The sequence below is a fragment of the Microtus pennsylvanicus genome, chromosome 6 (assembly GCF_037038515.1).
Source record: "Microtus pennsylvanicus isolate mMicPen1 chromosome 6, mMicPen1.hap1, whole genome shotgun sequence".
Taxonomy (NCBI): domain Eukaryota; kingdom Metazoa; phylum Chordata; class Mammalia; order Rodentia; family Cricetidae; genus Microtus; species Microtus pennsylvanicus.
Genome location: NC_134584.1, coordinates 39,592,185 through 39,609,587, shown reverse-complemented (window position 1 = coordinate 39,609,587; position 17,403 = coordinate 39,592,185). Strand labels below are relative to the sequence as shown.

Genomic DNA, 17,403 nt, shown 5'->3' with positions numbered 1-17,403 from the left:
CGCCTCCACGTTGGCCCTGTCATGACAGTGGGCTGTTTTGCCCGGGAGCATTTTGGGTGCCGCGCTCTCGCGCGGTTTCGGATGTAGTTTGCTAATGATAATTTGCGTCACTTGCAAGTTGTAGCAGCGTCGAGATCTCGCGGTCTATCTTTTGGATCGTGACACCGTGTAATTAGCAAGAGTAGAGAATGGGAAAGCAAAGTGACTGTGAACTCATGTTACTGTTCCAAAACCAAAGGAAAGAGAAGAGCAAGTGGCTGTTTGTGTTAAGGAGGGCCTGCTCTTAGGCCTCTACGAAGGAGCTCTGCGATCTGGCGCATTTCAACTGGAAATAAACAATCTTTGTTCTCACAAGGTTTGCCTGCCTAGATTATTAGTGGTTTGAATCCATTCAAGCGTACTGAACACTAGCACAGAGCTATGTTTAGAGAGATCAGAATAAGGGGTTGCGAGTAGAGACCCTGTGTACTGTGGGTTGCGTCCAAATACCACACCTCATTGGGGATTTATTCAGTCTTGTGATACAGGGTATGCATCCATGACTCCATTTGGCAGATGAGGAAATTGAAACTTAGAAAGATTAACCAACTTACTGGTCTTTAGAGCCAAAGCTGGTGAGGGCCAAGATTAGGAACCAAAAAGCTGTGTCTCTATGGCGCGGCTTTCTTCTCTACATCTTAAAGACTGAAGGGTGAGGAAGTAATATGAAAATTCCGGTAAAAACAAAATGAGCACATATGTGTGTGTATACATACATACATACATACACACATGTACATGTGTATATATGCATATATTCATACATGCATGTATATCCATTCTCATCATTATATATTCATATATGTGTGATTTAGGACTGAGTAGAATGGGAGATGGTGTCACCATTGTCCCCTCCACAGCACTGCCCTTTCTTGTGCAGAGTGGGATGAGAATAGTGGCTGGCCTGTCAGTGCCCTTCCACACGAATGCCAAGAAGACAGAAGGACGGATTAAAGCAAGAGATGCGGGCAGATTTAAGTGGGTTAGGGCAAAGTGACAATGTGAATGGCTGCTCTGTGACCCAGAGCAGGGCGGGTCTTCTAGAAGGGTCACCAACTCAACTCAGTCATCTGTTGGAGCCCCATGCTCAGCGTTTCCAGCCGTTGGATGAATGCTCGGCTGCTGCCATCTTGGGAGTCTTTTCTTTTGGGCAGCAGGCCCTACTGTGTGTTTTGCTGTTTTGCCCCTTGTAACAATGGGCAGGGCCTGGCCAGGTTCTTTACTTTGTTTCTGCAGCTTTGGTGCCTGGGTGCCAGTGTTAGGAGAATAATGGAGCATTAGAGCAGTGTGTGGAATTATGGGTATTAAAGTGATGGATTGCCAGGAGAAGGCAGAGGAGGAGAGGAAATATTTCCCTCTACATCAGCTGACTTTAAAGAATTCCTTAGCTGATGGCCCCGGGTTGGGCAAAGACATCCACAAGGCCACAGCACCGTTATGACGAGTAAACACATAGCAGAGAAACAGGAGGGAAAGAGAAGTAGATTGGTTCATGTGCCAGGGAACTGAAGAATGAAGGGGGTAGCGACAAGGTTGATGTGGGTGACTTGCTTGCCACCTGGGGTCATGGTGGTGTCCAGCCCAGGATGCTGCCAAGGGCTATGTCCGTGGTCCTACCCCAACCAGAGTCTGTGTTGACATCCATGGTCCATGTTGCCACCTAAGGCCACACGGATATTCAGGGTCTGGACTGCCAGCTGTGCCACCTTGGGGGCCATGCCAATCTGAGTGGCCTACTCTGCCACCCGGCACCATGCTGACGTCTGAGCCCAGGCTGCCGCCGAGGAACATCTCTGGGTTTATGGCCCTATTACAGCCAGGATCTATGTTGATGTCCATTGTCCTTGTAACCACCCAAGGCCATATAGATGCCTGGGATCTAGCCTGCCACCCGAGATCATGTTGGTGCCTGAGAGTCATGCTGCAGCTGTTCCATACTGTTCTGAGTACCCGGTGCTGCCACCTGGGGCCATAGTGACATCCAGGCCTAGACTGTTGCCGAAGACCATGTTTAGGTCCGTGTTCTGGACACAGCTGGGGTCTATGTTGATGAATATGGTCTGTGTTGCCACCAAAGGCCACCACATGGATGCCGGGGATCTGTGGCTATGTTGATGTCCTAGGGCTGTGCCATCTCTGGGCCTATGCCAGTCTGAGCTACTGCCGAGGGCTGTCCCTGAGTCCACGACCCTACTACAGTCACGGTCTGAGTTGACGTCTGTGGCTCCTGTTACCACGGAGATTCAGGCAGATGCCTAGGGTCTGATCAGCCACCTGAGACCACGATGGTGTCAGAGGGCCATGCTGCTGCCCGGGCCATACTGCTGTGGGTGGCCTGTGCTGCCATAGTGATGTCTGGGTCTAAGCTGCCTATGATCATGTCTGGGCCCGTGGTCCTGCGGCAGCTGGTGTCTGTGTCAATCCCCATGGCCCGTGTTACCGCAGGAACATGTATGTTACCATAGGAACCATGTATGTTGAAATCTGAGGGCCATACTGAGCTGATACCACTCTTTGGTGACCCTGGAAGAGCTGGCCTTGCTCCTCAATGGCCATTGCTGCAGAAGCGCCGGCTCTGCCCCTCATGGGAAAGCTGGCCCAACACACAGGAGAGAGGGCTTCACCCCTCAAAGCAGGCATAGGAGAGCTGACTCTGCCCCTTACCTGAGGGGGTGCAGTCCCTGCATCCAGGACTGACCAAATCAGCTACGACACAGATCCACATCTAGGGCTTTGAGTTGGTCCAGCCCAACATCTACCCCATCTATGACCTGCTGGGGTGTGAGAAGGGACTGGTTCTGCAGAACCATAGCCACAGGATTGCCATGACTCAGGGCAACAGGATAACCAAGAGGAGTTTTGGTGAGGGTCCAGGTTTGGATGGTGTACGAAGCCAGAAAGGCTTGAGCTAGACCAACCACTCATTGTTGTGAACATTTGCTGGTAAAGCTGAGAGTAGACTAGGGGAACATGTGTGACAGCCGCAGCTCCCCACACCACCTAAGACGAATGAAGAGCTGCTGGAGAGGTGGGAAAGATGGAGGGAAAAGGGACTTTTGTTTGTTTGTTTGTTTTGATTTTAATTAATATTTTTAAATTTTTCTTATTTGGGGGGCACTACTGGGGTGAAGAATGGATATGGAGGGATTGGGAAATGAGTAGGATTGGGGTGCATGATGTGCCATGACCAAAGAATCAATAAAAATTATGTCAAAAAGTTCCTTAGCTTGGTAGAACAATAGGAAGGGAAGTAGAGTGAAGATATCAATTCTCGGCTCTGCCAATGCTGAAGAGCACAGGAAGGGGAAAAAGGCATTGAACTGATTTACCGTTTGTTCGATATTCAAATAGAAACAGTCTTCCTAGCTCAGACCTCTTGAGTTCCTGAGTGCCTCAGGGGAGCTGCATAGACTAAAAAGTAAGTAGCGTATCATTTAATACTGCTATGGAATAAGTCTTTTGATCAAGATACCAGTAAAGAAAATTTGAGGGATTTATTCAGATTTGGGGGCGCCTTGGGACAGGGCAGATATTCTTCTTCAATTAAAATGCACCGCTTCCTGTTTGAAAATTTTTTTAAAGAAGGGTTTGCTGATAACAGTGATGGCGACAAAGAGGATGATGAGGATGAAGACGAGGGTGCCTTAGGGAGTGACAGTGCCCCAGTAGAAAGGCAGATGATGCTTGCTGAGTGGTTGCCGTGAGCCGGGCATGCAGCCTGGCGATCCTAATAAAGTCCCAGTTATCACTGTCCTAACCTTGAAGGATGAAGAAAGGGAGGGATACAAAGTGCAGGAATGTGGCCCAAGAGTCACAGTGCCCATCAGCTGCTGGTGGCTTTGAACTGACAGCCTGGCTTCCTTCCCACTTAATCCCTTCCCTGAGTTCCCTGAGTTGTTTGGCTTCTTAGAGTCCTCCAGCTGATGCTCCCTTCCCCAACGATGCAAACCTCTAAGATAAAGGTTTCCCCATGATGTCAACTCTCAGAGTTCAGGGATAGGGTAGGGGGAGGAACCTGGCGATTAGTTCACGTGGACTCTGGTGGTGCTGAGCAAACTGGAAGAAGGTAACTCCGGACTAAACAGAAATGTGTGACGTCATTACTATCGTCCCCTCCACAAAACTGCCCTTCTTTGTGCGAAGTGAGAGGGGGACAGAGGTTGTCACTGCTCTCGGATGGACAGTCAGGAAGTAGCATTCGCGTCTAAATTGCTGTGACCCACCCAACCTCAGAGCCCCCTCCTTCTAGGATACTGAGCACCTGCCGTCTCCCCACTGTGTCAGGGCAGTGAGCAGGGTGGGCTAGGTCTTTCTCTGTTTTCTTTTTTTCTTTTTGGGTATGGCCCTTTAAATGGGTGGACTAAGCACTTCTATTGCATTTTCTGTTGACTGTTGCTTTGTCTTTAGTCCAAGCCAGTTGCTCTACACCCATTTTATATAAAATAACAGGTTTCACTCAGTTTCATCTTAGGCTTCTTGTCCCTTATCTGTGGTCTCTGAATTTTCAGGGGTAGTTGCATTTAAAAAGTGCGCTCTCACGGGACTGTTTGTTCAATCTCCTCAGGATTAATGGTGAATGGCAGTCAACAGAGATTTTAAAAGCCAAGGGGAGAGGGAAAACAGATTTGAATAAATGTCTATGACAAATGTCCCTAAGTGCAGCCTCTGTAAGAGGCCTGAGGAGCCACTCTCCCTTCTGAGGTTTGCTGTCCCGAAATGAAGGTTGCAGGGACACTAGCCCCCTTGAACATGTGACTCGCGCAGGCTTTGCTCTTCTCCCGGGTCTCCCCTGCATTCCTAAAGCTATCCACCAAGGTCTTAAAGTCCAGCAACCAGAAGTCTTCTTTGGTTCACCTAATTAACATATGCCACCACATCCTAGCCCATTCTGACACAGGCCGCCCCCTTTTCTCTTCTTAGAAATTATAAGGTCATCTGCTCCTGTTTTTGTGCCTGAGACAGAAGGCAGACACTTTAGCCTCACTACCCCCCAATAAAGGATCTCTCTGAAAACAGGATTTGGGGTGTTGTTTGTGAGGAATTCAGGGTTTGAGAGGAAGCCCCTGCTGTGGGGTGGTCTCCTTCAGAGCTGCTTTCTGGGAAGGCTGGGTTACATTTCACGGAGCCACTCATGCCTGTAACTTGCATTCCTGCCCTCCTGAGGGACAACTCTGTCTCCTCCTGGTTTGTTTACTGTACAGAGTAATAAGGCAGACAGTTTGCTAAAACAAAGGGAGCCTAACAATTTGTCTCAGGTGGCGCTTCTGGAAGCAGACCTGAGATGAGGGTTTCAAATGCAAGTGATTTAGTAAGTTCAAGCACTCTGGGAAGAAACGATTAAGAAACTGGGGGACTAGACAGCTCAGAGGAGAAAAGGAGCAATGGGTGATCTCAGACAAGTGCCACTGGTAGCCGAATTTGCAGACAGTTGTGAAATCTAGATTGCCTATGTCACCTCAGCAGAGACGAGGGACTGGGTTTCCACCATATTGCAGCATGATTTGGCGATGAGTGTGAATCCCACCGGGAGAGAATAAGACCCTTACCACAAGTTTTGAGCCAAATTTGAAGCAAGCTTTATTAAATACTGGCCAGGATGATGAACGCTGGCCAAGACCATACCTGGGATTCCCAGAGAATAACTGTGAACCATGTTAGTCAAGTGCTTTTAAAGGCAAAACCCACAAGGCAACTTACTTCCTGCCTTCATCCAAGCCGGGGCAAACATATATCCTGACATACTTCCTGCTGAGGCATGATTAAGCACATCTGCTGCAGTGGGGGCAACCCACGCTTTTTACAGAAGTGAAAACATGTGGCTTGTTATCTCCCACGAAGAAGAGCCCTCAGCATTCCAGGAAGTTATCCATCCTTGGGCCGCTGGGGCTTACAGGTTAAAGGCATTTTTGCTTTCTGGATCTCTTAAGCACAGTGGTTTAAACTTAAGACATAACTTTAGCTGTCACATGACATCTGTATGGTGTGGGTGCAGAGCCCCAGGTGTGTCCTGCGCTGGATGCTCCCAGCCCAAATAACTCTGACAACTTCCGAAGGTCACAGCAAGGAGCCAGCATGAATTATGCATGGATATCGCCATGACAACTCTGCTGTGTAGTTTCACTTCCGGCTTTAGAGGGCGGGTGTCATCCGTTGGTTCCTCAGCACAAAACAAATCAATGAGCTGGGCAGTAGCGGCACATGCCTTTTGTCCCAGTACTTGGGAGGCAGAGGCAGGCAGATCGCTGTTCTAGGCCAGCCTAGTCTACAGAGCAAGTGCCAGGACAGGCTCCAAAGCTACACAGAGAAACCCTGTCTCAAAAAACCAAAGACCAAACTAAACCAAAACAAAAATCAACGAAAAAGTCCTGTATTCATTGATGCAATGTTTATTTCATAAACACTGAGTTTGTTCAAAAAGCCACCACATTTAGCATGCAAGGAGGATTGTATGTAAAAATAAGCGTTAGATAATGATGAAATCCCTATGTTCATAGCAGTCCCAGAGGGGATAAGACTTGCTGCCAAGCCTGAAAAGCTGAGTTCAATCCCAGCACCTATATGGCAGGAGAGAGATGACTCCTCCCAGACGGCTTTCGTGTGTGCACGCTCACGTATGTGTTTAATTCATATATCTTGACCATGTTATCCCTCTCAGAGTGCTTCCCAAATTTTTCCCACCTTCCTAGCGGCCAACTTTGTTTTCCTTCTCTCTTTTCAAAAGAAACAGAAACCAAAACTCCTAAGAAACAAAAACAAAGCAAAGCAAGACAAGAGAAATAAAAAAAACCCAAGAAACAAACAACAACCCTCCCACAAAACAAAATCAAAACAGACAAAAGAATAATAAGACAAAAATGTTCACACAAAAAATATTGTTGAGGTGTGTGTGTGTGTGTGTGTGTGTGTGTATGTGTGTGTGCTGGTCAATCATTCCTGGACACACACACTCAAAAAAAGAGATTCAGCATAATTCTAAGTCTAGACACTAAGACTAATAATCAACAACATATCACGTGTGACTACACACCAGGGACCTAACTGTGTGTTTCACAAACAGAATCTCCCTTGGTCCTTGTCAAGGCCTTATGGGGTAGGGAGTACTATTTCTTTCCTGTTCTGAAAATGAGGAAACCGAGTCTCAGAAGTGCTAAATAACTTTCTCCAAATCCCAGGGCAGTGTGTAGAACCAGATTTCGGGCTGTCCGACAAAGCGCCCTCACCGCTAGCTCTCATACACAAAGTCCCAACATCTTTTAGAATGGGTTCCAAGACCAGACAGTGCGCGTGTGCTGGAGTGGGAGGAGCTTAGGGACTTCTTTCCACCCAGAGCACCCAGGCCACTCCTGGGACTTGACTGTGAGCCCATCTGCAAGGTGGAGGAGGCCAATATTTACACTTTCATGGTTGTTGTGGTCTGAGATAATGACCTGGAAGCAGCCAGCGCACTCTGGGCCCTTCTGTACATCACATATGTTATTATTTTGTTCTTCCTTATCCCTAAATGTTTGGAGGGTATGGAAAAGGAGAGAGACCAGACTTAGTTTCAAATGTCAGCAACAAGAGCCTATTTCTTTGGGGAGGAAGGTCGAGCCCCAGGGACCTAAGGTCTGTCTGTACTGTATTGTTCTGTGGGATTGTCAAGATATGTCAGGAAGGTGGCTACGGAGCAGACTGGGCTGAGGTTCCGAGACCTCACATGTCATTTTGAGCTGGGCCTTGATATTTTTCTCTTTCAGAAAGCATACAGTTTTCCCCTGAACCTTGACATGCCCTCCCCCATCCATACCACTATAGTGACTGGTTATGTGGGAACATCTCCTTGGAGTGGGAGACTTGTGTAGATTGGACATATTAGTACTCCAGGGTCTCTTCTCAGGACTGGGAGAACATGACAAGGGCGGGGAGTTCCAGCCCCACACAGCCCTGCTCCACACCGATCCCCACTAGCCTCTTCCTTTGGAGAAGGTGGCAAGCGAGAGCATGCCCACGGGTGAACCTGAGTGACCTGGAGATGCAGATGCTGCTTCTGAGTCTGGTCTGGATGGAGACAGCTGGAAGGGTCGGGAAAGCAAGAGCGGGGTGGAATGAAGAAATCGCTCACCTCCTTTCCACTCTTCTTCATCTGCCATTCTCTAGGATGGGGCGTAGGTATGGAACCCCAGCCCTGAGTCCGGTAGCAGCCTCCCGGATGCCACATTGCTCGCTCTTCCCCCTCCTCCCTTTTCCATGCCTCCCCTTTCTCCCCCCACATCTCAAGTTGGTTCACAGAATTTCTTCCAGATCTAAGAAACTAATTGTGAAATACCTTTGTGATTATAGTTTATACGTTTAATTAGAAGCTGGGAATTAAGCCTCCAAATACCACAAAATGAAAGCTTTAGATTCTCCCAACACAGCCCCGGCTTTCCATGAATGCGGGCTGAGTCACCCGTCTGTTTTCTGCTCTCACCCCCTGCCCGCAGCCCTCGTCTTTCACGGTGGAGTTACCCACTTTCTACACCTGGATTTGGAAAAGTGCTGAGGTCTCATTCTGCCTCAATCCACTGCTGTCCTTCCAGGGTGAGGCCACAGAGACCGGCTGGCTTATGGGGCGGCAGGAAAAGGCCCTGCTCCTTGAGTGAGCACACATCAGCTAACAACTCACTTCTACACGTGGGAATAGGCTACAAAATCATGATCAAATAAGCAGCAGAAGAAATATGATGTTCTCATGGCTCGGTTATAAGGGTTTCTAGGCTGAGCGATAGCAAAAACGTGGCTTGTTTCCTTTTATGGACGGAGATAAAATGGTTGCCATTTTCTTGCTGTTTCCTAGCTCTAGGGCCCTGTGAAAGAATGTTCCCTTTCTTGCTTTTGGTGGGAAGTGGCTCTTTGTCAATTTGGCATATGTTGAGAATATTTTGACACTAGAAAGAACACTGATAGTTTGTTGCCTCTGGTCAAAGTCAATCTCATCATCTCCTGGCTCACACAGTTAGGGGAAGCTATGGCCCTTCTCATGTTCTCTTTCTTTTTATTTTGGCCTGTATTTCAGCTGGTCTCCTATATCATATCAAAAGCGTGCGAAGTCTGAGAAGATGGCTCAGGACTGGTTGTGCAAGCCTGGGACCTGAGTTTGATCTAGCACTCACGTACAGCCTGTGTGTGGCAGCACGTATCGACAGATTCAGCCCTGGGGAAATGGGTACAGCAGTGGGGTCGGGAGGAGGATCCCTGATCATTGGTGGCCAGCCAGTCTAGCCAAGTCAGTGAGGGCTAGGTCTAGTGGGAGACCCTGTCGAAAGGTAAGGTTGAAGGAAACTGAAGAATCCATCTAATGTTGACCCCCGGTCTCCATATGTATATATACATGTGTGGTACACACACATAGAGGCAGGCACACCCCCACACATAGAGGTGTACATACACACAGAGAGGCATACATACATAGGCATGTGTGAACACACACACATCACATACACAGGCATACACACACACACACCACAGGCATTCACATACACACAGAGAGAAGCATGAATACACACAGAGGCACACACACACACACACACACACACACACACAAGTTCTGCATGATAATACGTGCAGCAAATACATCTTTGTATTTGCTGAGTCTAGAGTCTAGTCTGCTTTATTCTATATGGCAGGCCCTTGATACATGTCAAGCTAAACCCTGGAAGACCACACAGAGCAAATGACTAGGAGTTTCAATGGTTGTCCTTGGAGCAGGGGCTGCTGCTGGTCCACCTGCTTTCCCTTGGCTACTCCCAAGGTTCAGATATAGACTAAGCAACCCCCGCTTCTCTGCCAGGGGTAAATACCTGACCACTGGTGTGAACTGGGACTATCAATGAGAACAGTTCACCTGTACTCCTTAAAGGAAGCAAGCTGGAAAGGGGAGGAGTAGGAAGCAGCCTTCCGTGGCTAAGCCTGTGAACTGGACAGAGTGAAGCTCAGTCATCAGATGAGCAATAAGGATGGATCCTTGAGGAAAAGCCCAAAGCAAATAAATCAAAGGGCAAAGCTCCAACAGCAAGAGAGGGAACTCAATGAGGACCGGACCCACCAAGTCTCAGACAATCCAGACAAGTCCCAGGAGGACTGTGAAGTGGAGGGATGTGCATCCAGGTCACAGCCGTAGTGCTCTTCAGGAGAGGGGAAGAAGGCCCCTACCACCAGGCAGAGGAGAGTCTGGAACCTGCACTGAGAGAGAGCCTGGCTGCAATGGGGCATATCCTAGAGGACAGTCAGGGCCAGGAGATGAGCTGAGTCTCCACCAGCAACGTAGCCCATAAGGAATGCAGCGTCAGGCTTGGGCCTAAAGCCCCAGGGATTTAGGACTTAATCTGCTTTCAGCAGCTTTATATTAAACTCTTAGTAAAATCGTGTGTCTGTGCGTGCACACCTGTGCAGAGGGTCCCCACAGGTGCTGCTTGTTCAGCCGAGACGCCAACTAGAACACCAGTAAACCCATTCTATCCCTTTCCATGTGAGTAACACGAAGTCCTCGTGTGCCCTCAGCCTCAGCCATGGTGGCTGGGTGTGGCAGACTCCTAGAGTGAGGGGGCCTGTGGGAGTGAGAGGGACAGAGGCCAGCAGGAGGGAGGAAGACATCCGCTGTGTGCATAGCTGTCCGGGGGTTCGCTGGGTCCACATCCACTCCTGGGGTCACCTTTGTGGCATTCTGCTCTTGGCGACCTAACAAAAAGCACAATTAATGCACAGGTTTGAAAATCAACCATTATTTCTCCCACTGGTTTGACAATCTGGTAACTTGCAGGCAAGTTCCATTTGGAAAGAAAGCCCGGTCCTTCCCAGAGCAAAGGAAAGCTAAACCAGACACCATCTACTGACTTATGTGTGGGAGCGGATGGGAGGTGCTGCTCAGGTCTGAGTGAGTCCTTCCAGCATTTGCCTGTTTCCTTATCTGCAGAACCAGGAGAGTGCAAAGGAGTACGCCATTGCTACAGTTTTAGTGTCCTGGTGACACAGCTCGCCATTGCTACAGTTTTACTGTCCTGGTGACACAGCTCGCCATTGCTACAGTTTTAGTGTCCTGGTGACACTGCTTGCCATTGCTTTTAGTGACACAGCTCGCCATTGCTACAGTTTTAGTGTCCTGGTGACACTGCTTGCCATTGCTCTTAGTGACACAGCTCGCCATTGCTACAGTTTTAGTGTCCTGGTGACACTGCTTGCCATTGCTCTTAGTGACACGGCTCGCCATTGCTACAGTTTTGGTGTTCTGGTGATGCTGCTGGGGTCAGGAGGCTGTACTGCCTGCTGGCAGGAGTCTGTCCATTGTGGCATGTTCAGCAGGCGTGTGTGTTCAGGGCGCCAGGCTGACATCTGCAGAGACCAAATGTGAGAGTTGAAAGCCTTCCTGTCGACACTGTTTGAGGTCTGATTCCACGGCCTCGTCTGCACTTTTCCATAGTCGTTTCTTTTCCTGTGGTCCCCTCCCCCAAATAATCACCTTTATTCAAGACTAAATGAATTTCTTTTGTTTTAGGAGAGTTTTCCCTTTTAAAATTCCCTTTTTACAAACTTCATGCTGCAGAGAGTAGCTGAAAAGAAGAGGACTTGAGAAGGGAGAGCGGGGATGTGTGTGGGTCATGTGTTTGACCTTAGACATCTCCAGTTTTCTATGTCGGGGAGATTTGCTCAGTGCTGCTCTAGATCTTGGTGCACAAGTTTAGTTCTTTCCTTGCTAGTGATCTTCTCACACATGTAACTGGGCTTCTCTGTTGGCCATTGCAGGGTAGACGGACTCCTCACAGACACTGGGTTGTGTGTGTGTATCAGGGACACATGCGAGAGAGTGCATGAACCCATGTGTGAGCTCAGAGGCCAGAAGAGGATCTCCCATGACTTGCTCTGTTACTTTTCCTTTAATCTTTTGAGACAGGGTCTCTCACTGAACCTGGAGCTAGGTTGGTGGCCAGCAGGTCCCAGTAAGTCTCCTGCCACTGTGGAAGACTGCAGGGTGAGAGTCCCAGGCACTGTGGATTGTGGGGATTTGAACTTCATTCCTCGTGTCTATGCAGTAAATGCTTTTTCACACTGAACTCTTTCCCTAGACCCCCACTTTAGTCTGGAGCTGAGTCTTCAAAGTAAAAGTCTCTGTCACACAGCTTCTGGACCTCTTTACTGATGCTGTCAACTGGACTCTCTTTCCAGGTCTCAAGCCCAGCTCCCTGGCCTTCCTGACAAGTGTGGGAGGTGTCGGAATGAACAGGTATGAGCGCTCGTTTCGGCTCTCATGAATCCTGTTTTGTGTGATGGCCATGGTGGTGGTGATATGATGCTGTTGTTGTTGCTGCTGCTACTGCTCTTGCTGGTGGAGAAGGCGGTCGTTTCATGAGGGAGTGTGAGCATGCCTTGAGAAAGTTGACATATATACTTGGCAGGTTTGGAAAACATAGAGGAAAGAATTTAAGTTACCTCTTAAAGATCAAAAGAAAAAAAAAGAATGTCATCATCATTACCCTCCTCAAAAACAAAAACAAAAAACAAAAAAAAACCAACAATGCAGTGGAAGCTGCCATGTGTTTATGTGTTTGGGGCCCCTGTGCTGTCTCTTCACAAGGTGGAATCCGACAGTAACTTCTTCTTCTACTTAGGTTTTACACACTTGAAGTTGACTTGAGACTTATGCCCAAATTCAAAATTCTTGTAGTCTTGATTTTTTTGGGGGGAGGGGGTCTGGGTAAAACATAACAATAATGAAAACTCCTAAGAAAAAAGTTGTGGTGTGGGTGGTGTTGAGATGGCTCAGTGGATAGAGGTGTGTGCCACCAAGCTTGGTTACCTGAGTTTGAGCCCCAGAACCCACAGGGTAGAAAGAGAGAATTGATTCCAGCAAGCTATCCTCTGACTTCCACACGTGTCTATGGCCGGTGCACACACATATGCACACACACACACAAGAACACACACATGCACATACACATGCACACACATGCAAACACACACATATGTACACACATGCACGCACACACATGCACACACAAGAACATATGCATACACATACACATACACACATACATGCATACACACATATGTACACACATATACACACGTGTACACACATGCACGCACACATATGCACACACAAGAACACACGCATGCACATACACATGCATACACATGCATGCACACGCTTGCACACATGCACATGTGCACACACACATGTTTATAAAATTTAAAGAAATGCTATTCTCAGAGAAGAGGGATGGGGGATCCTCTTCTGGCTGAGGTGTATGGTAAACCACTGCAAGTTTTACCTGCTCACACTACATAAGACAATTGACTAATCGCAGCCACTAACATGTGCAGTTGAATGCTGCTGTGGAGCTGCATGCCTGCAATACCAGCACTCAAGAGGCTGACATGGGCAGAGCATGATTTTAAACTCAGCCTGCATTGCATATGGAGACCCTGTCCCAACCACTCCCAACCATCCCTTAAAAAAACAACAACAACAACAACAAACGCAAGAGCGGTCTAAGGCCAGCTTTCCTAGTGGCAGTGATAGGGGCCACTCTGGTTTCTTTTTCCCTGGTGGGATGGTGGGATACCTAAATGAGCCCCTTTGTCAACATGTACTCTGGGTGCTGGGCGCACACACATGCTTAGAACATACCCTGCCTTGTGAGGAGAGCCAGCCTGTTTTTCTTCTGTGCTAAGTTGTAGGGGATTTAGGAGATGGGAGTTTCTGGGTGGGGCTACTGTTTATGTAGCAGGCAGGCGGCCTTGCTGGTAGGGATCTCGTGGCTCTCCCTGGGAGCCATAATTATCATAATATTCATATTTGCATAATGATTTGCAAGTTAGAAAGATATTGTGCGTGAACGGTTTTATTTCCTCGTTACAGCAGCCCTGGGAGATCAGTGAGGGGCCAGCGAGCATCCCCAGCCCTAATTTGTAGAGGCAGGAAGTAGAGGCAAGCCCCAAGCCCTCATGACTCTCCTCCTTAGTCTTTGTACCATTACAGAAGACTAAGGAATCCGCTGTGGACTCCCCAGTGGGCAGAGCTTGTGTTGGTACCCCAAGGCCCCTTTCTCCCTGCCCACAGAGCTTCTTGATGATGTCTGACATACATCAGACGATGGCTTAGGATGGTTACAGGAAGTGACAGCGACCCCTCGGCTGGGAAGATGGCTCATCTGATAAAGCGCTGCCTTGTGAGCATGAGAACCTGAGTTGGATCCCCAGAACCTGTGTCAGATGTGGCAGGGAGCAGTTGTAACCCCAGTGCAGGGATGGTGAGGGGTGGACAAACCCTTGGGGTTCACTGGTCAGCCAGCCTAGCCTGCTTGGTGAGCGCCAGGCCAGTGATAAATACTACCTTTTTTTTTTTTAAGTGAGTGGTGTTGGAGGAAAAGTACTCAAAGTTGTCTTTCACCTCCACACATGTACAAATGTATGTGTACTGGCACACATGTGCATGTGTATTCATGAGCACACGTGAGTCAAATCCCCCTCAAGGAAAAGAAATGAAGAGACGTTCACCTCTCCTTGCTTCCACTTTACAGAACCCCACAACAGTTCATTCTGCCTTGTTCACACCTCCATCCTGTGTAGGATGGGACCCACATATCTTTTAGGGTGTAAAAATTATTTCCCAACAGTTCAGGCCGTTCCTGGGTAGACGGTAGCCTGAAAGATGACTCTGTTAAATCTTGAAAGACTGTTCACTTGGTTAGATTCTGTCAGTCTCACGGCAACTTTAAGAAGTCCTGTGGACAGTTTGGATCTCCACAAGCCAAACAGAGATTTAATAACCCGTCGGTGAGTGTCATAAAGCCAAGCAGAGGGGAGGGGGTGGGAGCATTGTCTTCTTGCAATCACCACTACAGAGGTAAGTCAGGGGGTCCTCTCCAGTTCAGGACTCAGGAAAAACTCCCCTCTTCTTCCCATCTCCTGGAATCACCCTCAGAAGAGGACAATTTACGCTAGACTAAAATAAGCACTCATTCCGACCACGGTTGCTCAATTTAAGAGATCCGTGTAAGCCCAAGCAGGTGACATTTGACGGCTTTGTCTCTCGTACCATGTGAATTTTAGTCTCTCTCGAAGGTCAACAGGCGCGGATGCCGAAAGCGTCTCTGGATGCTCGTTGACCTGAGCCACCCAACTCGCATTCAGCAAGCACAAAATCTATTTCAGTTCAGTCCCTGTTCCCATTCTGCCCTGTCAGCAGGGAAGAAAGGGGACAATTATTTGGTGATAATTACTCTGACGGCAGTAGTCTCTGGCAGCTGCTGGAGAAGGAGGTAATTGCCTCCTCCCACCCCCTAACCTTTTCCAACGGAGCCCTGAAAACTTGCTAAGAGGGGTTGAAATAACTCTCTGTCCGCTCCCATCACTCAGGCTTTGATGAAACACAATCCATACCTCTTCAGAAACTTGAGATGATGCATGGTAAGGAGGGCTGCAAACGAGGGCCAGGCTGTTCAGATGTCACATGTTGTCATACATTGTTCCGGCCCCCTTATCGCAGTCAGGAGTCTTTCAAGTCTGCTGCGCTGGTAGGCTGGGCTTTCTTCTTGGAGCGGGTGTGTGGGGGTGGAGGGGGTGGTGTAAGGGTGCCTGCCATTGGAGAAAGAGCAGAGGTTTTTTTCTTCTGGGAATTTTGAGAGAGGACTTTGGACTGGAAGATATGCGTGTGAATATAGAAAATAAAATACGGACGGATGACAAACAGTGCCACTGATTGATCGTCTTATGATTTAACGTCTGTCAATGAATGGAAATGAACTCGGGAGAAAGAATGTACTACAGGCCTTCTAAAAAAGTTTTCTGTTTGTTTGGTTGGTTTTGTCTTTAGCCACAGCTTTCCGTAGTGTTTAATTTCTCTCTCCGTAGTAAGATTTGAAGGAAGTTGAGCAGTGTGATTTTTCCGGCTGTTCCTTGAGACGCAGATCACAATGGGGGCAAACAAGGAGAGCCAAGGAAGATTGCTGGCTACATAGATGGAGTTTGGTTCACTTTCACTTTTAAATAACCTTGCCTATTCTTATTCATTACACACAGGCTTTGGATGTATTAAAATAAAAAAAAAAGTCTGCTAAAAATGTTCTAGCATGGAAGCCTTTCTATCCGTTTAAACGGGTCCATTAAACACCCTAATCACAGACTGTCAGAAGTGTTGAGAAATTCAAAAGGCTCTGGGAGCCCAGCTGAACGTATCTCACGAAAGCCTGAGACCAGCATTTCATTGGTAACCCCTCTTTATGTTTCCCCATCGCTGCCACAAGCCTGCGATTCCACGCGTCATGCTGGTTGTGATTGCTGGGCGTGTTGTGAAACCCCGCTCCTTTCCTCTCCTGGTCTTTGTCTACATCTCAGTTTTACGGACATTGCATAATCTATTATCCTTGTGCTCTCCAGCCCTCCCCTGCTGTGCAGCTGCTGCTGGGTGAAGGTTAATGAGAATGGCCATAAAGAAAGAGAACGGGACTAAGATGAACTTGCCACCCCACAGGCCTTGTGAGCCCTGAAATACACTGGTGGGATGTCTGCAGAGGTCACGTGTCTGTGGGGGTACTCTTCATGAGAACGTTTTGTTCCTGCCTGGAGTTCACCTCTGGGTTGTGACTATCAACTTATCTGAGTAGGAATGTTTCAGGAGTCTATCACGCTGTGTGACGCTATTCCTGGGGAGAAGCGGACAAGCCTCTACTCACTCCAGATAGGGAGCTACTGACAGGCCACAGTAGGGATGGCACCAAAGTCCAACTTGGTGAATGAATGAGTTTGCTGGGGTTAGTTATAAAAGCATGAGTCAGGGATTACTTTCCGGAGCAAGAGTGATTCACAGGCAACTGAGTCGCCAAAAGCCTACCCCAGTATGAGTGACAGCTATGTGACCGGCGGGCCACTTGACAGGTCAGAGAATCTCTCTTCTAGGCAGTGCAGCTGGTCTGGGCCTCTTAAGGGCAGCTTGGCTGGTCTCTCAGCCTCTCTCATGTAACTCAGCTGGTCTGAGAATGCCTCTCAGCAGTCCCTACTGCTTATGTAAGCTAGGGTGGGTGAGGGGGCTACTGCATCTGCTCAGTTTCAGGGACTTTCTAGGGCATCTGAGTTGTTTATTTCCTGAGTATTAAAGAGACTCCTTTAGAATGTAAGGAGTTTCCCTGCAGGATGAAAGGTATGTTTCCTACTTATAGAACATCCTGAATCTTAAGGTGCTTCCCACTAAGCCGGAACATTTTATTTTTTTTTAAAAAAAATTACTGTACAACACTGAACAAATGCATCTTTTTCTTTCCCTTGTGCGCAATGTTGCAAATCAGGGTTGTTTCTTTCCACTTATTCCTATGGATATGATGGAATGAACCTGCCTGCCCCGACTACCTCAAG

The 17,403-nt window shown here is 48.1% G+C and overlaps 1 long non-coding RNA gene across 1 annotated transcript in view; it reads left to right on the top strand.

Annotated features, from left to right (window-relative positions):
- The window catches only part of LOC142852806 (uncharacterized), a 79,548-nt gene extending 67,273 nt beyond the window's left edge, over nt 1-12,275 (top strand). The window contains exon 4 of the long non-coding RNA XR_012910999.1: nt 12,217-12,275. This is a non-coding gene — a long non-coding RNA (uncharacterized LOC142852806). The remainder of the gene's footprint in view (nt 1-12,216) is intronic.
- Nucleotides 12,276-17,403: the final 5,128 nt, after the last annotated feature.